Here is an 18,639-nt window from a genome sequence, read left to right on the forward strand (position 1 = left end):
ACTGTCCTTTTTGAAGGAAAACACACATAGATGAGTATAATTGAAACAAAAATTCCTTTATTAAGGGCTCAGAACCAAACAAAGAGGGAGGCAACGCTGGAGAAACAGCAGAAATTGGTGAAGCCTTTGGCCCCCAGGGCACAAATTAATTATTTCATGGCAAAATTGGTGGCCTGAGGAGTCCATATCTAAGGGAGTGCAGTCTGCTCCAGAAGTCGCAGAGATCATGAAAGCAGCAGATGACATCTGTGTCCCCAGGCTGTAGTCATACGAGAGCCTGCATCTTTTGTCAGACCAGACTGAACCCAGGTCATCACTCTCTGTTCTTCCTTCCACACTTCCTTCCACGCTGTGGCTGTGGTGGTGGAGTTGTGGCAGGAGGAGGAGGAGGAGGATGGTCCAACTCACTCAGGTGGGTATTGGGTGTGATTTCACCCCTCACCCCCTTAGTTAAGACTTTATAAAGAAGGTCCTCACACAGGAGGCGTTGGCCCTACTGCATGCCCTGCAGTTTTGTGGCAGCCATGCAGGCAAGGGCCTCTTCAGGAGTGGGGGTGGCTCTGAGGGACGCAGAAGCCTCCTGAATCAGCCTGAGTGCTGAATCCTGCATGTGATTCCCCTTCCTGGGTCTTTTGTTTGGAAGGCGGAGGGGAGGAACCTGCGATTCTGTCAGGCTCCTACTGGGCCCAGGCTTCCCCTGGCTGCCACTTAGCCAGCCTCCTCCTGGCTACCACTAACCCCGCCTCCTCCTGGCTGCCACATTCCACAGCCTCCTCCTGTGTAGCACATTCCACAGCCTCCTCCTGGCTGAGGGCTTCCTGTGTATGAAAAAGGGACATAGTTTTAGTTTTTTATTCATCAATCACACACAATTTTCACCTCATGATTGTTGCAAATTGAATGTCAACAAATATAACAGATGATCATTCTGAGCCCAGCATTTTTCATTCTTGTCCCAATTATTTTTGCCCACTACTGTCTATTGATTTGTAAATGCTTTATTAAATCAGCAATTAGTGATCAATAATAACATCTAGTAAACATCATTTATTTATTGACCAGAAATCTGTAGAAGAATGCTATACCTGGCTCCAGCTGGGCTCCTCCACTTCTTCCTGGCTGGAAGTCCCAGGTTGGACATCGGAAGCCTCAGCTGGGGTGGAAGGAAGAGTAGAAAGAAGGGTTGAGAGGGATTCCATGACTTCAGTGTGGTCGGACAGAAATCGCAGTCTCTCGTAGTACCACAGCCTGGGGACATAAACGTTATCTGCTGCAGCTCCGGATCTCTGGGAATCCGTGACCTTCTTGCGCTCCCTAAGATATGTGCTCCTCAGGCCACCAATTTTGGCTTTTAAATAAGGGATGGTTGCCGTGGGGACCACCGGCTTCACCAACTCCAGCAGTTTCTCCAGTGCTGTCTGCCTCTTTTGTTTTTGATTATAATGTGGATATTTCACCTGCCACATAGGGCAGCTCCCTGTACTTGTCTATAAACAGGGGGAGGAAGTTGTGGCCATTGAAGCCATTCATTTTATCTGCAAGACACAAGACAAGACAAACCCTAATGTCAGGCGAAACTCTCCTAATCTTCTTACAATATAGGCCTCAATCTAGAAGCAGTATAGGCCCAAGTTTAGATCTTACTTTCATTATCACGATCAGCGCCTCCGATACTCCTTCCTCCGCTCACAGATCATACGTACTAAGCACGCGTGTTACGCTTTATATACACTGCGCATGCGTGAAACTCTACCCGCCCCTGACATTCTTTCTAGTCTATTCCCCGCTGCTTCTTGTTCGGCGCAGTGGGGGAAGAGCACATGGCAGAGACACAGCAGGTGCGTGCTAATTACAGCAACGAGGAGGAGGAGGAAAGGCCGGAGCCTGAAACTTCCGATCCTGGAGGAGAAGATTTAAGGCATCAAATATGGCCTTTGGGGAGATGTTGGAGATGGTCGACATCCTGAAGAAGGCCGACTATGACGGGAAGTATGGACCTTACCCCAACCCGAATGTCAGAAAGGCCAAGATCATGGCGAAAGTAGTCAAGAGTCTGCACCGGAATTTTGGGGTAGGACGATCCAAGGATCAGCTCAGGAAGCGGTGGTCAATCCTGAAATTAAGGGAGCATGAGCAGTACAGAAGGATCAGGAGTAGGGATGAGCCGAACACCCCCCTGTTCGGTTCGCACCAGAACATGCGAACAGGAAAAAAGTTCCCTCGAACAAGCGAACACCGTTAAAGTCTATGGGACACGAACATGAATAATCAAAAGTGCTAATTTTAAAGGCTTATATGCAAGTTATTGTCATAAAAAGTGTTTGGGGACCTGGGTCCTGCCCCAGGGGACATGGATCAATGCAAAAAAAAGTTTTAAAAACGGCCGTTTTTTCAGGAGCAGTGATTTTAATAACGCTTAAAGTCAAACAATAAAAGTGTAATATCCCTTTAAATTTCGTACCTGGGGGGTGTCTATAGTATGCCTGTAAAGGGGCGCATGTTTCCTGTGTTTAGAACAGTCTGACAGCAAAATGACATTTGGAAGGAAAAAACACATTTAAAACTACCCGCGGCTATTGCATTGCCGACAATACACATAGAAGTTCATTGATAAAAACGGCATGGGAATTCCCCCCAGGGAAACCCCGAACCAAAATTAAAAAAAAAAAAAATGACGTGGGGGGGTCCCCCTAAATTCCATACCAGGCCCTTCAGGTCTGGTATGGATATTAAGGGGAACCCCGGCCAAAATTTAAAAAAAAAATGACGTGGGGTTCCCCCTAAATTCCATACCAGACCCTTCAGGTCTGGTATGGATTTTAAGGGGAACCCCGCGCCAAAAAAAAAAAAAAAAAACGGCGTGGGGTTCCCCCAAAAATCCATACCAGACCCTTATCCGAGCACGCAACCTGGCAGGCCGCAGGAAAAGAGGGGGGGACGAGAGTGCGGCCCCCCCCCTCCTGAACCGTACCAGGCCACATGCCCTCAACATTGGGAGGGTGCTTTGGGGTAGCCCCCCAAAACACCTTGTCCCCATGTTGATGAGGACAAGGGCCTCATCCCCACAACCGTGGCCGGTGGTTGTGGGGGTCTGCGGGCGGGGGGCTTATCGGAATCTGGAAGCCCCCTTTAACAAGGGGACCCCCAGATCCCGGCCCCCCCCTGTGTGAAATGGTAAGGGGGTACTTACCCCTACCATTTCACTAAAAAACTGTCAAAATAGTTAAAAATGACAAGAGACAGTTTTTGACAATTCCTTTATTTAAATGCTTCTTCTATCTTCCTTCATCTTCTTCTTCTTCTGGTTCTTCTGGCTCTTCTGGTTCTTCCTCCGGCGTTCTCGTCCAGCATCTTCTCCGCGGCGTCTTCTATCTTCTTCTCCTCGGGCCGCTCCGCACCCATGGCATGAGGGGAGGCTCCCGCTCTTCTCTTCATCTTCTTCTTCATCCTCTTCTCTTCTTCATCTTCTTCATCTTCTTCATCTTCATCTTCTCTTCTTTTCTTCTCCGGGCCGCTCCGCATCCATGCATGAAGGGAGGCTCCCGCTGTGTGACGGCGTCTCCTCGTCTGACGGTTCTTAAATAACGGGGGGCGGGGCCACCCGGTGACCCCGCCCCCCTCTGACGCACGGTGACTTGCGGGACTTCCCTGTGACGTCACGGGGAATGCCACAGGGAAGTCCCGTCATGTCCCGTGCGTCAGAGGGGGGTGGCCCCGCCCCCCGTTATTTAAGAACCGTCAGACGAGGAGACGCCGTCACACAGCGGGAGCCTCCCTCCATGCATGGATGCGGAGCGGCCCGCAGAAGAAAAGAAGAGAAGATGAAGATGAAGAAGATGAAGAAGAGAAGAGGATGAAGAAGAAGATGAAGAGAAGAGCGGGAGCCTCCCCTCATGCCATGGGTGCGGAGCGGCCCGAGGAGAAGAAGATAGAAGACGCCGCGGAGAAGATGCTGGACGAGAACGCCGGAGGAAGAACCAGAAGAGCCAGAAGAACCAGAAGAAGAAGAAGATGAAGGAAGATAGAAGAAGCATTTAAATAAAGGAATTGTCAAAAACTGTCTCTTGTCATTTTTAACTATTTTGACAGTTTTTTAGTGAAATGGTAGGGGTAAGTACCCCCTTACCATTTCACACAGGGGGGGGGCCGGGATCTGGGGGTCCCCTTGTTAAAGGGGGCTTCCAGATTCCGATAAGCCCCCCGCCCGCAGACCCCCACAACCACCGGCCACGGTTGTGGGGATGAGGCCCTTGTCCTCATCAACATGGGGACAAGGTGTTTTGGGGGGCTACCCCAAAGCACCCTCCCAATGTTGAGGGCATGTGGCCTGGTACGGTTCAGGAGGGGGGGGGGTCGCACTCTCGTCCCCCCCTCTTTTCCTGCGGCCTGCCAGGTTGCGTGCTCGGATAAGGGTCTGGTATGGATTTTTGGGGGAACCCCACGCCGTTTTTTTTTTTTTTTTTGGCGCGGGGTTCCCCTTAAAATCCATACCAGACCTGAAGGGTCTGAAGGGTCTGGTATGGAATTTAGGGGGAACCCCACGTCATTTTTTTTTTTTAATTTTGGCCGGGTTCCCCTTAATATCCATACCAGACCTGAAGGGCCTGGTATGGAATTTAGGGGGACCCCCCCACGTAATTTTTTTTTTTTTAAATTTTGGTTCGGGGTTTCCCTGGGGGGAATTCCCATGCCGTTTTTTATCAATGAACTTCTATGTGTATTGTCGGCAATGCAATAGCCGCGGGTAGTTTTAAATGTGTTTTTTCCTTCCAAATGTCATTTTGCTGTCAGACTGTTCTAAACACGGGAAACATGCGCCCCTTTACAGGCATACTATAGACACCCCCCAGGTACGAAATTTAAAGGGATATTACACTTTTATTGTTTGACTTTAAGCATTATTAAAATCACTGCTCCTGAAAAAACGTCCGTTTTTAAAACTTTTTTTTGCATTGATACATGTCCCCTGGGGCAGGACCCGGGTCCCCAAACACTTTTTATGACAATAACTTGCATATAAGCCTTTAAAATTAGCACTTTTGATTTCTCCCATAGACTTTTAAAGGGTGTTCCGCGGCATTCGAATTTGCCGCGAACACCCCAAATTGTTCGGTGTTCGGCGAACTTGCGAACAGCTAATGTTCGAGTCGAACATGAGTTCGACTCGAACTCGAAGCTCATCCCTAATCAGGAGAGTGCTGCAAAAAAGTAAGTAGTTGTGCTGCGTTCCTATTCTTTATTTTTATTACGTTCGTGCTGCTCCATGTGCTTTTCTTAAGTGATGTACAGTTTAAAATGGCAACTTTCATGTTCATGGGCACATTATTTGTTCGTATGAAACATTGTTCATTCATTTTTTTGGCCATATGCATTTGAATAGACTTTTTATGGCCTACTTCTCTTAAAATAATTTGGTTGTGTAGATGGGTTTGTAACTAGAATGAAATGCAAACTAGATTCTGGGTAAGGAGAGGACACTCAGCAGCAGTTTTCACATCCGGACACTGGAGCACTAGTGTGGGACACAAGAACACCCTTTTTATTAGAGGGTCCCCACCCCACTTCCAAGCAATGTTTCATATTCCTATTTCTGCCATCAAATATCTGTGTGCTAAGTATACCTATTTTTTTTACATAGGGGTTAAAAGACTCGGAGGACACCCCTCATCCGAGGAGACAACAAACCCCCCACCTCAGGAAGAAGTGGAGACCCACCAAACACAACAGGAGAAGGAGGAGGAAGGAGATGTGGTGGAAATTGTCACCACAACAGGTGAGTGTCTGTGACCACAGGCTCAGGTAAGAGATGCCGGCATATTTATAATATATGGTGTGTTTTTGTTTCTATCTTTTTAGGTGATCGTGATGTTATGGATCCAGATCATTTCGCCTCTGAAAGTGCACAGATCCTGATTGGGGAGATCATGGGGTGTAATAGGGACTTGGAAAACATCCAGAAAAACATCAATGATGTTTAAAAAAAAAATGAAGAACATCATTGATGTTTTAGGGAGAGTTTAAAACCCCTCCAAATCCCTTCCCTTTTTTGTGCTTTTTGGGCTCTAAAAATTTCAAACATTTTTTGACATATTCTCAAAAAGCCAAATTTTGAAGATGCACACAGTGTGTCAACATGTGCTATCTGCCATCACGGGAGATCAATGGATGCGTTTTGGGGGTGCAACCCCTTCCTCAATAACAAAGTAGATGGGAGGAAGGGGTTGCACCCCCAAAACACGTCCCTTGTTCCCCTGTGATGGCAGCTAGCACATGTTGACATTCACCAATTTGTGTGCATCTTCAAAAATTGGCTTTTCCAGGGGTGACTTCACCCCATCTGAACGCAATATCAAACACAGTTTATAAATACTCATGTCTGATATTGCCTTCAATTTCTTGAAAAGTTGAACTTTGTAAGTTCAAGATTTGTGTCTTTCTTGTTGGTTTTAAACATGCCTGTTTTATCTTAAATGGACATTTCTACTTTTAGTAATGTGACCCCAAAAATTGTTATACAACAAACATGTTGGTTTGTTTTAACCACTTGAGCCCCGGACCATTATGCTGCCTAAGGACCAGAGGTCTTTTTCCAATTTGGCACTGCGTCGCTTTAACTGCTAATTGCGCGGTCATGCAATGCTGTACCCAAACGAAATTTGCGTCCTTTTCTTCCCACAAATAGAGCTTTCTTTTGATGGTATTTGATCACCTCTGCGGTTTTTATTTTTTGCGCTATAAACGGAAAAAGACCAAAAATTTTGAAAAAAAATGATATTTTCTACTTTTTGTTATAAAAAAAATCCAATAAACTAAATTTTAGTCATACATTTAGGCCAAAATGTATTCGGCCACATGTCTTTGGTAAAAAAAATGTCAATAAGCGTATATTTATTGGTTTGCGCAAAAGTTATAGCGTCTACAAACTAGGGTACATTTTCTGGAATTTACACAGCTTTTAGTTTATGACTGCCTATGTCATTTCTTGAGGTGCTAAAATGACAGGGCAGTACAAAACCCCCACAAATGACCCCATTTTGGAAAGTAGACACCCCAAGGAAATTGCTGAGAGGCATGTTGAGCCCATTGAATATTCATTTTTTTTGTCCCAAGTGATTGAAAAATGACAAAAAAAAAAAAAATATTTACAAAAAGTTGTCACTAAATGATATATTGCTCACACAGGCCATGGGCCTATGTGGAATTGCACCCCAAAATACATTCAGCTGCTTCTCCTGAGTATGGGGATACCACATGTGTGGGACTTTTTGGGAGCCTAGCCGCGTACGGGACCCCGAAAACCAAGCACCGCCTTCAGGATTTCTAAGGGTGTAAATTTTTGCTTTCACTCTTCACTGCCTATCACAGTTTCGGAGGCCATGGAATGCCCAGGTGGCACAAAACCCCCCAAAATGACCCCATTTTGGAAAGTAGACACCCCAAGCTATTTGCTGAGAGGCATATTGAGTCCATGGAATATTTTATATTTTGACACAAGTTGCGGGAAAGTGACACTTTTTTTTTTTTTTTTTTTTTCATAAAGTTGTCACTAAATGATATATTGCTCACACAGGCCATGGGCCTATGTGGAATTGCACCCCAAAATACATTTAGCTGCTTCTCCTGAGTATGGGGATACCACATGTGTGGGACTTTTTGGGAGCCTAGCCGCGTACGGGACCCCGAAAACCAATCACTGCCTTCAGGATTTCTAAGGGTGAAAATTTTTGATTTCACTCTTTACTGCCTATCACAGTTTTGGAGGCCATGGAATGCCCAGGTGGCATAAACCCCCCCCAAATGACCCCATTTTGGAAAGTAGACACCCCAAGCTATTTGCTGAGAGGCATGGTGAGTATTTTGGAGCTCTCATTTGTTTTTGAAAATGAAGAAAGACAAGAAAAAACATTTTTTTTTTTCTTTTTTCAATTTTCAAAACTTTGTGACAAAAAGTGAGGTCTGCAAAATACTCACTATACCTCTCAGCAAGTAGCTTGGGGTGTCTACTTTCCAAAATGGGGTCATTTGGGGGGGTTTTGTGCCACCTGGGCATTCCATGGCCTCCGAAACTGTGATAGGCAGTGAAGAGTGAAATCAAAAATTCACGCCCTTAGAAAGCCTGAAGGCGGTGCTTGGTTTTCGGGGTCCCGTACGCGGCTAGGCTCCCAAAAAGTCTCACACATGTGGTATCCCCGTACTCAGGAGAAGCAGCAGAATGTATTTTGGGGTGTAATTTCACATATTCCCATGGCATGTTTGAGCAATATATCATTTAGTGACAACTTTGTGCAAAAAAAAAAAAAAAATGTGTCTCTTTCCCGCAACTTGTGTCGCAATATAAAATATTCCATGGACTCGACATGCCTCTCAGCAAATAGCTTGGGGTGTCTACTTTCCAAAATGGGGTCATTTGGGGGGGTTTTGAACTGTCCTGGCATTTTATGCACAACATTTAGAAGCTTATGTCACACATCACCCACTCTTCTAACCACTTGAAGACAAAGCCCTTTCTGACACTTATTGTTTACATGAAAAAGTTTTTTTTTTTTGCAAAAAAATTACTTTGAACCCCCAAACATTATATATTTTTTTAAAGCAAATGCCCTACAGATTAAAATGGTGGGTGTTTCATTTTTTTTTTTCACACAGTAATTGCGCAGCGATTTTTCAAACGCATTTTTTGGGGAAAAAACACACTTTTTTAAATTTTAATGCACTAAAACACACTATATTGCCCAAATGTTTGATGAAATAAAAAAGATGATCTTAGGCCGAGTACATGGATACCAAACATGACATGCTTTAAAATTGCGCACAAACGTGCAGTGGCAACAAAATAAATACATGTTTAAAAGCCTTCAAAAGCCTTTACAGGTTACCACTTTAGATTTACAGAGGAGGTCTACTGGAAAAATTACTGCACTCGATCTGGCCTTCGCGGTGATACCTCACATGCATGGTGCAATTGCTGTTTACATATGACGCCAGACCGCCGCTTGCGTTCGCCTTAGCGCGAGAGCAGGGGGCGACAGGGGTGCTTTTTTTTTTTTTTTTTTTTTTTCTTTATTATTTTTTTGCTTTTTTAATCTTACTTTTAAACTGTTCCTTTCATATTTTTTTTTTTAATCATTTTTATTGTTATCTCGGGGAATGTAAATATCCCCTATGATAGCAATAGGTAGTGACAGGTACTCTTTTTTGAAAAAATTGTGGTCTATTAGACCCTAGATCTCTCCTCTGCCCTCAAAGCATCTGACCACACCAAGATCGGTGTGATAAAATGCTTCCCCAATTTCCCAATGGCGCTATTTACATCCGGCGAAATCTAAGTCATGAAATACTCGTAGCTTCCGGTTTCTTAGGCCATAGAGATGTTTGGAGCCACTCTGGTCTCTGATCAGCTCTATGGTCAGCTGGCTGAATCACCGGCTGCATTCTCAGGTTCCCTGTTGAGACAGGAGAGCCAGAGAAAAACACGGAAGACGGTGGGGGTGGGGGGGGCATTCCCTCCCACGGCTTGTAAAGGCAGTCTAGAGGCTAATTAGCCACTAGGATTGCTTTTACATGAAAGCCGACCGCTGGCTGAAAAGAATGATACCAAGATGATACCTAAACCTGCAAGCATCATTCTGGTATAACCACTCAAAGTCGTGAATGGCGTACCTGAAGACAAAAAAATGGTTAACAATGGTTAACAATAAAGCACAGTAAACAGTAAAGTATAAATAATTACACACCTGAAAAACAAACATGATAAAACATAATAACAATAACAATAACAATAAAACATTGCAGAATAGAATACAGTAAAAAAGAGCAGAACAATAGAGAGAGAGAATAGAGAGAGAGAGAACAATAAAACGACAACTATTTTTTTTTTATTTCATATTTTTTTTTTTTTTTACACTTTTTTTGTAACTAACTTTTATAACGGTAACCGGTTCCAGGTTCGGGTCTCTCAAAATGCGATGGCATCTTGGGAGACCCTGTGAAAGTGTGCCTAGTCTGTGCAATGCTGTACCCTACGCTAATACTCAACTAGTGAATGGTAGCGTTCAAAACATTCACCAATGCAAAGACCAGGATTGTCAGGACAGGAGGGACAATAATAGCGGGTGTCACGCCTATATCCGCGCTTGCTGCAGACACAACATCTTTTTTTGGGGGGTTCGTTGGGTAGGGGTACTCAGGAGGACATAAAGAAAATGCCTCTCATGCAGCCGACTGCATTTGGTTGGGGATGTGAATGGGGGAAGTACGGGCGCTGCAGAAGCGGTGGGTTCCCAATTAGGATTGGCGAATGCAGCAGGAAGGGCATTATGGGCACGACGGGCCTGTGTTTGTCTTTTTGGTGGCAGCGGGACACTACTTGTGCTTGCCACCTCACCAGCTTGAACTGCACTTATGGGACTCGCCACGTCACCACGTGTTACTGCAGTGCTGGTTTGACTACGACCGGGGTGTACTAGGCCGCTGGTGCTTGCCAGTTCCCCAAAACGCTACCAAAAAACTGTTAGCGATCGCAGGGATCAGGCCTGACTCTGCGAACGCTGCAGTTATGCGTTTAGTGTTTTGTAAGTGACAGTGATCAATCGATACTGCACTTGGGTGGGCTGGGCCGGGCGGAGGGGCAAAACGCAGGTGCTAGCAGGTATCTGGGCTGATCCCGCTAACACTGCGTTTTTGGGAACCCTAAACTGCTGGTGACGCTAGTATAGATCTGATCGGATCAGATATTGATCCGTTCAGATACTATACCACTAAGGGAGGTGTACGGTGCGTGCGTGGGTGTTAGCGGTACTGGCGCTAACCTGACGCTGCCTGGGGCTGGTGCTTGCCAGTTCACCAAAATGCTACCAAAAAAACTGTTAGCAATCGCAGGGATCAGGCCTGACTCTGCGAACGCTGCAGTTATGCGTTTAGTGCCTTGTAAGTGACAGCGATCGATCGATACTGCACTTGGGTGGGCTGGGCGGAGGGGCAAAACGCAGGTGCTAGCAGGTATCTGGGCTGATCCCGCTAACACTGCGTTTTTGGGAACCCTAAACTGCTGGGGACGCTAGTATAGATCTGATCGGATCAGATATTGATCCGTATAACCGTTACGGTTGACGTGTAATGTGTGCCTGGCATGTTCTACTGTGTGTGTGTGTGTTGGTGCAGTCACTCACATGCCGTCTCTCCTCGGGCCGGAACGGAAACTACCGACCCGAGGGGAGAATACATCACTTCCTTTGCTGCTGTTTAGCATACAGCAGCAAAGGAGTGTTCCCATTGGCCGGCGGCGATCGCGAGGGGGGGGCCACGAACGGATGGCCTCCCCCTCGTCTCTGTTCGCCGGGGGACAGAACGGGACCGCCTCGGGCGGCGGGGGGGGGTCCGATCGGACCCCCCACCCGCGGAAGGCAAATCACGTACCCTGTACGTGATTTTGCCTGTCCGTGCCGCCTTGCCGACGTACATCGGCGTGAGGCGGTCGTCAAGTGGTTAAAAACCTTTTTATAAATGCACGTGTGATTGTGCTGGTATTAAAAAGATTGATACTCAAGAATGTGTGGATTATTGTTTGAACGCTCCAAAAATTTTGTTGTGCTCAAATTGGTGTTTTCTGTGACAATGGGGGTTATTTCCTAAGGGAAAATCCACTTTGCACTATAAGTGCAGTTTCAAGTGCACTTTTAGTGCAAAGTGTCTTTGCCTTTAGTAAATAACACCCAACAATGCTTTGTAAGGTTACACAATCACGCCATTGTCAGGACTCACCACATTTCTGTCAGGGACAGTTAAAAGAAACACAAGCAGTAAATGTCACCAAAGATTTTAGTAGTTCAAATGATTTTTTATTTTAAACATGTTTCAGATATTGTATGGCATATTGATGGCCCCCCTACCCGCAAAGTAATCAAGGTATCTTAGACGGACCTCACGTGCACTCAGGGGGGCAAGCCGGACGGGCACTTTCAAGCGCCATCAGGATTGGTTCATTATGAATTCCAGCCTCAGGCCCAACTGAGCCAGCATAGTTGGCAGAATTTTGCCGTAAATAGTTGTGTAAGAACACAGCACGCCAGGATAATATGATTCAGTTTGTACTCCGCCATGTGTATGGGTTTAAGAAATAGGCGGAACCAGCTGGCCATGATTCCAAACGTGTTCTCCACCACTCTTCTGGCTCTGGCCAGCCAGTAATTAAAAACCCTCTGGTCCGGGGTGAGGGTCCTCATCGGGAATGGCCGCATAAGATGGTCCCCAGCGCAAACGCTTCATCAGCAACAAAGACGAATGGGAGTCCTTCCACATTGTCTTCTGGAGGTGGCAAGTCCAAGCTGCCATTCTGGAGACGCCTGGAGACTCCACCATCGGACATCCGGCCATTCTTCCCCACGTCCACATACAGGAACTCGTAAGTAGCCGACACCACCGCCAACATCACAATACTATTGAACCCCTTATAATTATAATAGTATGACCCCGAGTTGGGTGGTGGGACGATGTGGACGTGTTTCCCATCAATTGCCCCTCCGCAGTTAGGAAAATCCCACCGCTGGGCAAAGTGGGAGGCCACAGTCTGCCATTTCTGTGGGTTGGAAGGAAACCGTGGAGTCAAACAAGGAAAAAAAATAATCATTTTGCACCTAAACAGGGAAAGCAGATTAGACACAAACATTCTTGGCCAACATCAGTATAACATTTATTTTAGGGAGTTTGGAAAGACCAAGGTATAAGGTCCACCTATCAGATTCCCCCTCCCCCCCACCCTCTCATGGGCCATTTCTAACATTTTAGGTTGGGGGGAGCTCTTGGTCAGGCAACCCTCTCCACTTCATTGAGAGATGAATGCCTAAATAATGGGTATTACTTTGGCCAGCCCCTCCTTGCTTACACTATTGACAGCCCACTGGACAGGTAAGAAGTGTCATAATACATAGATATAAATACACACTGTACACATTTGAGCACATTTGGACATTCTGCTATTACCTATCAAGAAAATAATAGTATGCAAAAACTTGAAACAGTACCATTTGAAAGTATAAAGGCTGGCCCTTGCACTACATGCTTTGGGGAATTCATCCATACATCTGACCACAAAAGAGATGGGTATAGTGTGTATGGGTTTGGCAAAGTCAGCAGATAGATGATTGAGGATAGATAGAGAATTGGTATCAGCTGACTTAGCAGTTGGGGGAAGGGAGGGTTCCAAATGATTTGGGGACCCAAAAAAAAAGCCTCTGGCACTCTGCCTGAATTCACAAATCACATTTTTACACATTTTAGGGGGTATTTAGGGTAAAGCACTACTATGGAGCTGACAAAATACATTGTTAAGTGACTACATGAGGTAAATATAGGGCCAGGAGACCATGCTGGGGAGGTAAATGAAGGCAAATATGTATGAAGGACAAAAAAAATAATTACATAAAAATCCAGCATGCATGAGGACAAAGGGGACATTCACAGCATATTACAATCATGGTAATTAGGGAATGAGGAAAGAAATACAATATATTATCAAACATTAAATACAATAAAATGTGATGTTAAAGGATAAATCTTACCTTAATATACTCCTTCTGCAGGACCTGGATGATGGCAGAACAGGTCTCTGGGATAAAGATCCCCAGAGCCTGGGGGGAGACGCCTGTCGAGAACTTGAGGTCCTACAGGCTTCTCCCCATTGCCAAGTAGCGCAGGGTGGCGACTAGCCTCTGTTCTGGAGTGATGGCTTGCCTTATGCAGGTATCCTGCCTGCTAATATAGGGGGTCAGCAAAGCCAACAATCTGTGAAATACGGGGTCCGTCATCCGGAGAAAGTTCCTGAAATCATCAGGATTATTCTCATGGATCTCACGGAGCAAAGGCATATGACAGAACTGGTCATGCTGGATCAACCAATTCTTGGTCCATGAACTCCTCCCCACCCTGTTCATGGACTGGACTTGTGTCAAGGTAAGGACCACAACACCAAGCCCCCGCACAGCACGAACTCTACGAGGAGTACGTATGCGCAACATGGCTAAAAAAAAGGTCAGCTGCTCAGAACGAAGTAACAGAACGCACTGAAGAACAGCAAGGCCTGTGAAGAGCGACCAGAAAAACAGCAACGAGCGGACAAGATCGCACAGAGAATTCCAATACGAACTAACTGCACGCACTGAAGAGCAGATACAAACCCAAAAGCACAAACTGAACAGCAGAGAACGATCTGAAAACCATGAGTCTGAAAAAGCGTGAATCGTCTCTCACCAAACTTTTACTAACACGAGATTAGCAAAAGGAGCCCAAAGGGTGCCGCGCTTGGTTCTGAACTGGCCTTTTCTAGTCTCGTCGTACGTGGTGGACGTCACCGCGTTCTTGGAAATTCCGACAACTTTGTGCGACCGTATGTATGCAAAACAAGTTTGAGCCAACATCCGTCGGAAAAAATCCATGGATTTTGTTGTTGGAATGTCCGATCAATGTCCGACCGTGTGTACGAGGCATAAGAGTTGTCAAGCTGTGGTGAAGATAGCTGCAAAAAATTGCGGAAACTTTTTGAAGAACCCCTGTATAAGAGAGAAAGAAAAAACCTGGTACAAACGATGCATACCCAGAGGTGACGATAAGCCCGTTTAAAAGGCAAGGTGGTATTTGACCTAAGGTAGCACCATATACCCCTATTTATAATCTCTCTTACCATTAACCTCATCCCCCTGGGGGTGTGCGTAAGGGGAGCCTGCAAACCTTAGTCCGTGAGCGCGGAAACCCTTCCTCATTTTATTAAGGTGGTATTTGACCTAAGTCCACTTTTAAGGCAATGTCCTAGGGCAGTGATGGAAAACCGTGGCACCCCAGATGTTTTCCCATTAAGCTCATGCACTCTGTAGTGTAGTTGAGCATCATTGGAAATGTAGTTCCAAAACATCTGGGGAGCCAAGGTTCGCCATCACTGTCCTAAGGTAAGCAGTTTGTGTGGATGGTGGAGGAGCGCTCAGTGGTGACTATTGCAATAAATAGTATACAGATACAGACTGGAGGATTAATGGACTTTAGTAATGCACGCTAATGTTATTGATTTATTGATTATTTATGTTATTGATTTATTGATTATTTATTTTATTGATTATTTATTGATGGTTTGTTGCACTGCACTTTCTTATATATATAATTTTTTATCCTTAGTGTAAGAGTGAGAGGGACGTTCTGCTGTAATTTCTGAAACTGGTGTTCAGCAACAGTGGCCCACCAGCTATAGAGATAAATGTGAATTTTGACATATTGCCACCTCATCGCGTATTTTTACTCTGTAGAACCCACACCTCTGCACCTCAACCACATGCATTGCAACTAGTGCAGGGTGGTCAAGTTTGGTGGTGATACTGCCCCCGAACCAGTCAGAGGGCATAATAAAGAGGCAAAGCATTGTGAAAGTGGCATGTGTACGACCCCAGCCGGCTGCCTTTGCATCTCAAGGGGGAGGGGTATAAAGCTACAACTTAACCATCTTCAAGTCGTACAGATGCCAGCAGATTTTGTGAGGCACATGTACCCAGAGTTCTCTAGCCTTTATAAATAGACCTCACAGAGTACCCTAGTGAACAATGCTATTTCATAACATTTATTTTTTCCTTTGCACCTCCAATATTGTTTTCATGGTATCTGTCAGATAATTTATGCTCCTTATTTTCCCTAAAGCTTTATTTTGGCTCAGAACCCCAGCATACATCATAATCTAAAATTCAGCTTTACAGCAGATGAGGTGTGTTGAAAGTAAACATATGCTACCTTCTAGGGATCTGATTTCGCTATTGAAAGCAGGAAATGGGCCCACATTACAATTATTAATACTGTTCACAAAGTAGCTTACTTAATCTATTCATCAAACAGCGGGCTACTTTATAAATATGGATATTAACTGTGAAAAACTAGGCAAAATGAAAGGTATACTTTAGCAGTTAGACATTTACTGAGAGGAGGGAGACCGTCTACCTGCTAGTCTAAGTCAACATTTATTTTCTGCACCTGGCTGCTGTGCTAATATAACACTATCTAGATTATTTGTTGATTCAAAGGTAAAATGGTGGACAGTAGAAAGAAAGCCCCCCTTACATTGGTGACCAGTAGAAAGAATGACCCCCTTATATTGGTGGCCACTTGAAAGAATGCCCCCCTTACATTAATGGTCACTTGAAACAATGTCCCCTTACATTGGTAGCAAGTAAAAAGAATGTCCCCCTTACATTGGTGGCCAGTAAAAAGGAGGCCCCCCTTACATTGGTGGCCACTTGAAAGAATGTCCCCCTTACATTGGTGGCCAGTTGAAAGAATGTCCCCCTTATGCCGCGTACACACGGTCGGACTTTTCGTCTACAAAAGTCCAACGGACGCCGACGGACTAAAGCTGGCTGGTAATCCGATCGTGTGTGGGCTTCTCCGGACTTTCAGCAGACTTTTTCAGCCTCAAATCCGACGGACTTTAGATTTGAAACATGCTTCAAATCTTTACGTCGTAACTACGACGGACCCCGAAATCCGCTCGTCTGTGTGCTAGTCCGACGGACAAAAACCCATGCTAGGGCAGCTATTGGCTACTGGCTATGAACTTCCTTATTTTAGTCCGGTGTACGTCATCACGTACGAATCCGTCGGACTTTTGTGTGGTCGTGTGTAGGCAAGTCCGTTCGTTAGAAAGTCTGCTGCAAGTCCGCCGAAAGTCCGCAGGAAGTCTGTCGGACAGGCTGTCGGACTTTTGTAGACGAAAAGTCCGACCGTGTGTACGCGGCATTACAGTTTTGGTCAGAATGCCACCCTTACAGACAGTTAGAAAGATCACTGGTGTCCTGCTGCTGGCTTTGCAAAGTGTCATTGGCCTCAAAACTATACAGGCACACTTGATTGGTTGGTCAATCAGCCACAGCTCAAGGAATCCCTAGCAATCTCTGAAGGAACTCTAGTATTCCATGAAACAGTGGTTGGTATCATTTTAGCACTTATTGTTAGCCTTAAAAAATTAAGGACACGTTTCCTGGTTGCCTCTCTCAGAGCCTATGCCTTCCTCACCAACACACACACTTGAGCATAGTAACGGAGTTGCAAAGCACAGAAACGGAGAGCAAGAGGCTGCAGTCCTTACTATTAACACCAGTGGAAAGTTTGTTGAATATTTCTGTAGGTAGTTTTGAATATGGATTAAAGTGTATGTAAACCTCATTTCTCATATTCTATTAATTTATCCCTATGTTAACAGTAAGTCTTTTTTTATCAATATTCAAATTCAGCAGCAAAAGCCAGGTGATTCTACAATCTTTTACCTTTTTTTTTCCCTGCAAGGTAAAGCCATAATGTGCTTGTATGCATTGCATACTAAACTCACCTTAAAACTAAGCTCTCCCGAGATGTCAGAGCTGGAGGCCGCTCCATCTTCACTCGTCCTGCTTCCAGGTTTGCGGACTCTGATTCTGTGACTGGCCGAAGCCGTGATGAAGTCACTCCTGTGCATGTGAACAGGACCTGCCGGTCATGGCACAGGGCTCTGAGGAAAGGGCATGGGTGGCCGTTCCTTCAGAGCGCATAAGCCAGTGATGTCACTGGCTGCATGTACAGTAAAAATCTCCTAAACGGAGCATGTTTAGAAGATATTTACAATACCTATAGGTAAGCCTTATTATAGACTTACCTATAGGTAAAAGTCATGCATGGAAGTTAACTTCCACTTTAATGGACAGGCTGAATGTATCAAGTTGATTGATCGATCAACCAGCCTGCTGGATTCCCTTGCAATTATCGCTAGCGGCTGCTAAAGCCGCTAGCAATTGTCACTGTCTTTCCCGTGCCCTCCTGCAGGGAGAAGACAATTGCTGATTCCCCTGTCAACACTGAGACTCACACCGTGTATGGCTGGCCTTAGTCTCTCTCCGTGGCTGCAAGAAGCATATGTCTGGTTTGAGCATCTGCCAAGCTAGTAATGGGGGGGACTCCTGGGTGAAAGGCATCTATAGCTAAGTTTCTTTTTGCATTTTTCCAACATTATTACCTTTGTTATCTCTATATGTCATTACCTGATTAAATGTTATATATAGTTTGATTTTACCTGCAAGTGTTTGTGAGATCTCTTTCTGTACATCTGGAAAAAAAAAACATAACTATGATATAACACCTGTATACAGACAATACAGGAATGTCCCCCATACTCAAGAAGACGGACGGGTAGAGAGGCAGAGAGCCATGTGGTCAAGGAACTATCAAATTAAACTGAAAAAAGTTATGTTAAAGCGGACCTTCAGTAATTTTTTCATCTTTACATCTATTAAATCTTCTGCCCTTGTTGTTTTAACTTTGGATAGTAAAACATTTTTTTTTCTGCCAGTATATCCCTTATACAGCCCACTTTGTTTCTTGTTGAGTCATTAGCCTAGGCTTATGACATCATGCACAGCTCTCTCTTTCACTCTCCTGAGAGTTTGCCAGGAAGGAAGAGGGGGTGAGGCATAAGAGGGCTAATGAGAGCTGCAGAGCTGGAGGTGTGCCTCTGTGTGTCTGTGTAAATCCAGGAAGTGAACAGGCAGCAGCTTCAGCTGTCCACAGTTAAAATGGCTGCAGTCAGACTCAGTGGAGGGAGATTTCTGCAGCATATTTGGCAAGTACAGAATCACAGTATAAATA

This window comes from Aquarana catesbeiana, linkage group LG01 (genome assembly GCF_042186555.1).
Source record: "Aquarana catesbeiana isolate 2022-GZ linkage group LG01, ASM4218655v1, whole genome shotgun sequence".
NCBI classification, from domain to species: domain Eukaryota; kingdom Metazoa; phylum Chordata; class Amphibia; order Anura; family Ranidae; genus Aquarana; species Aquarana catesbeiana.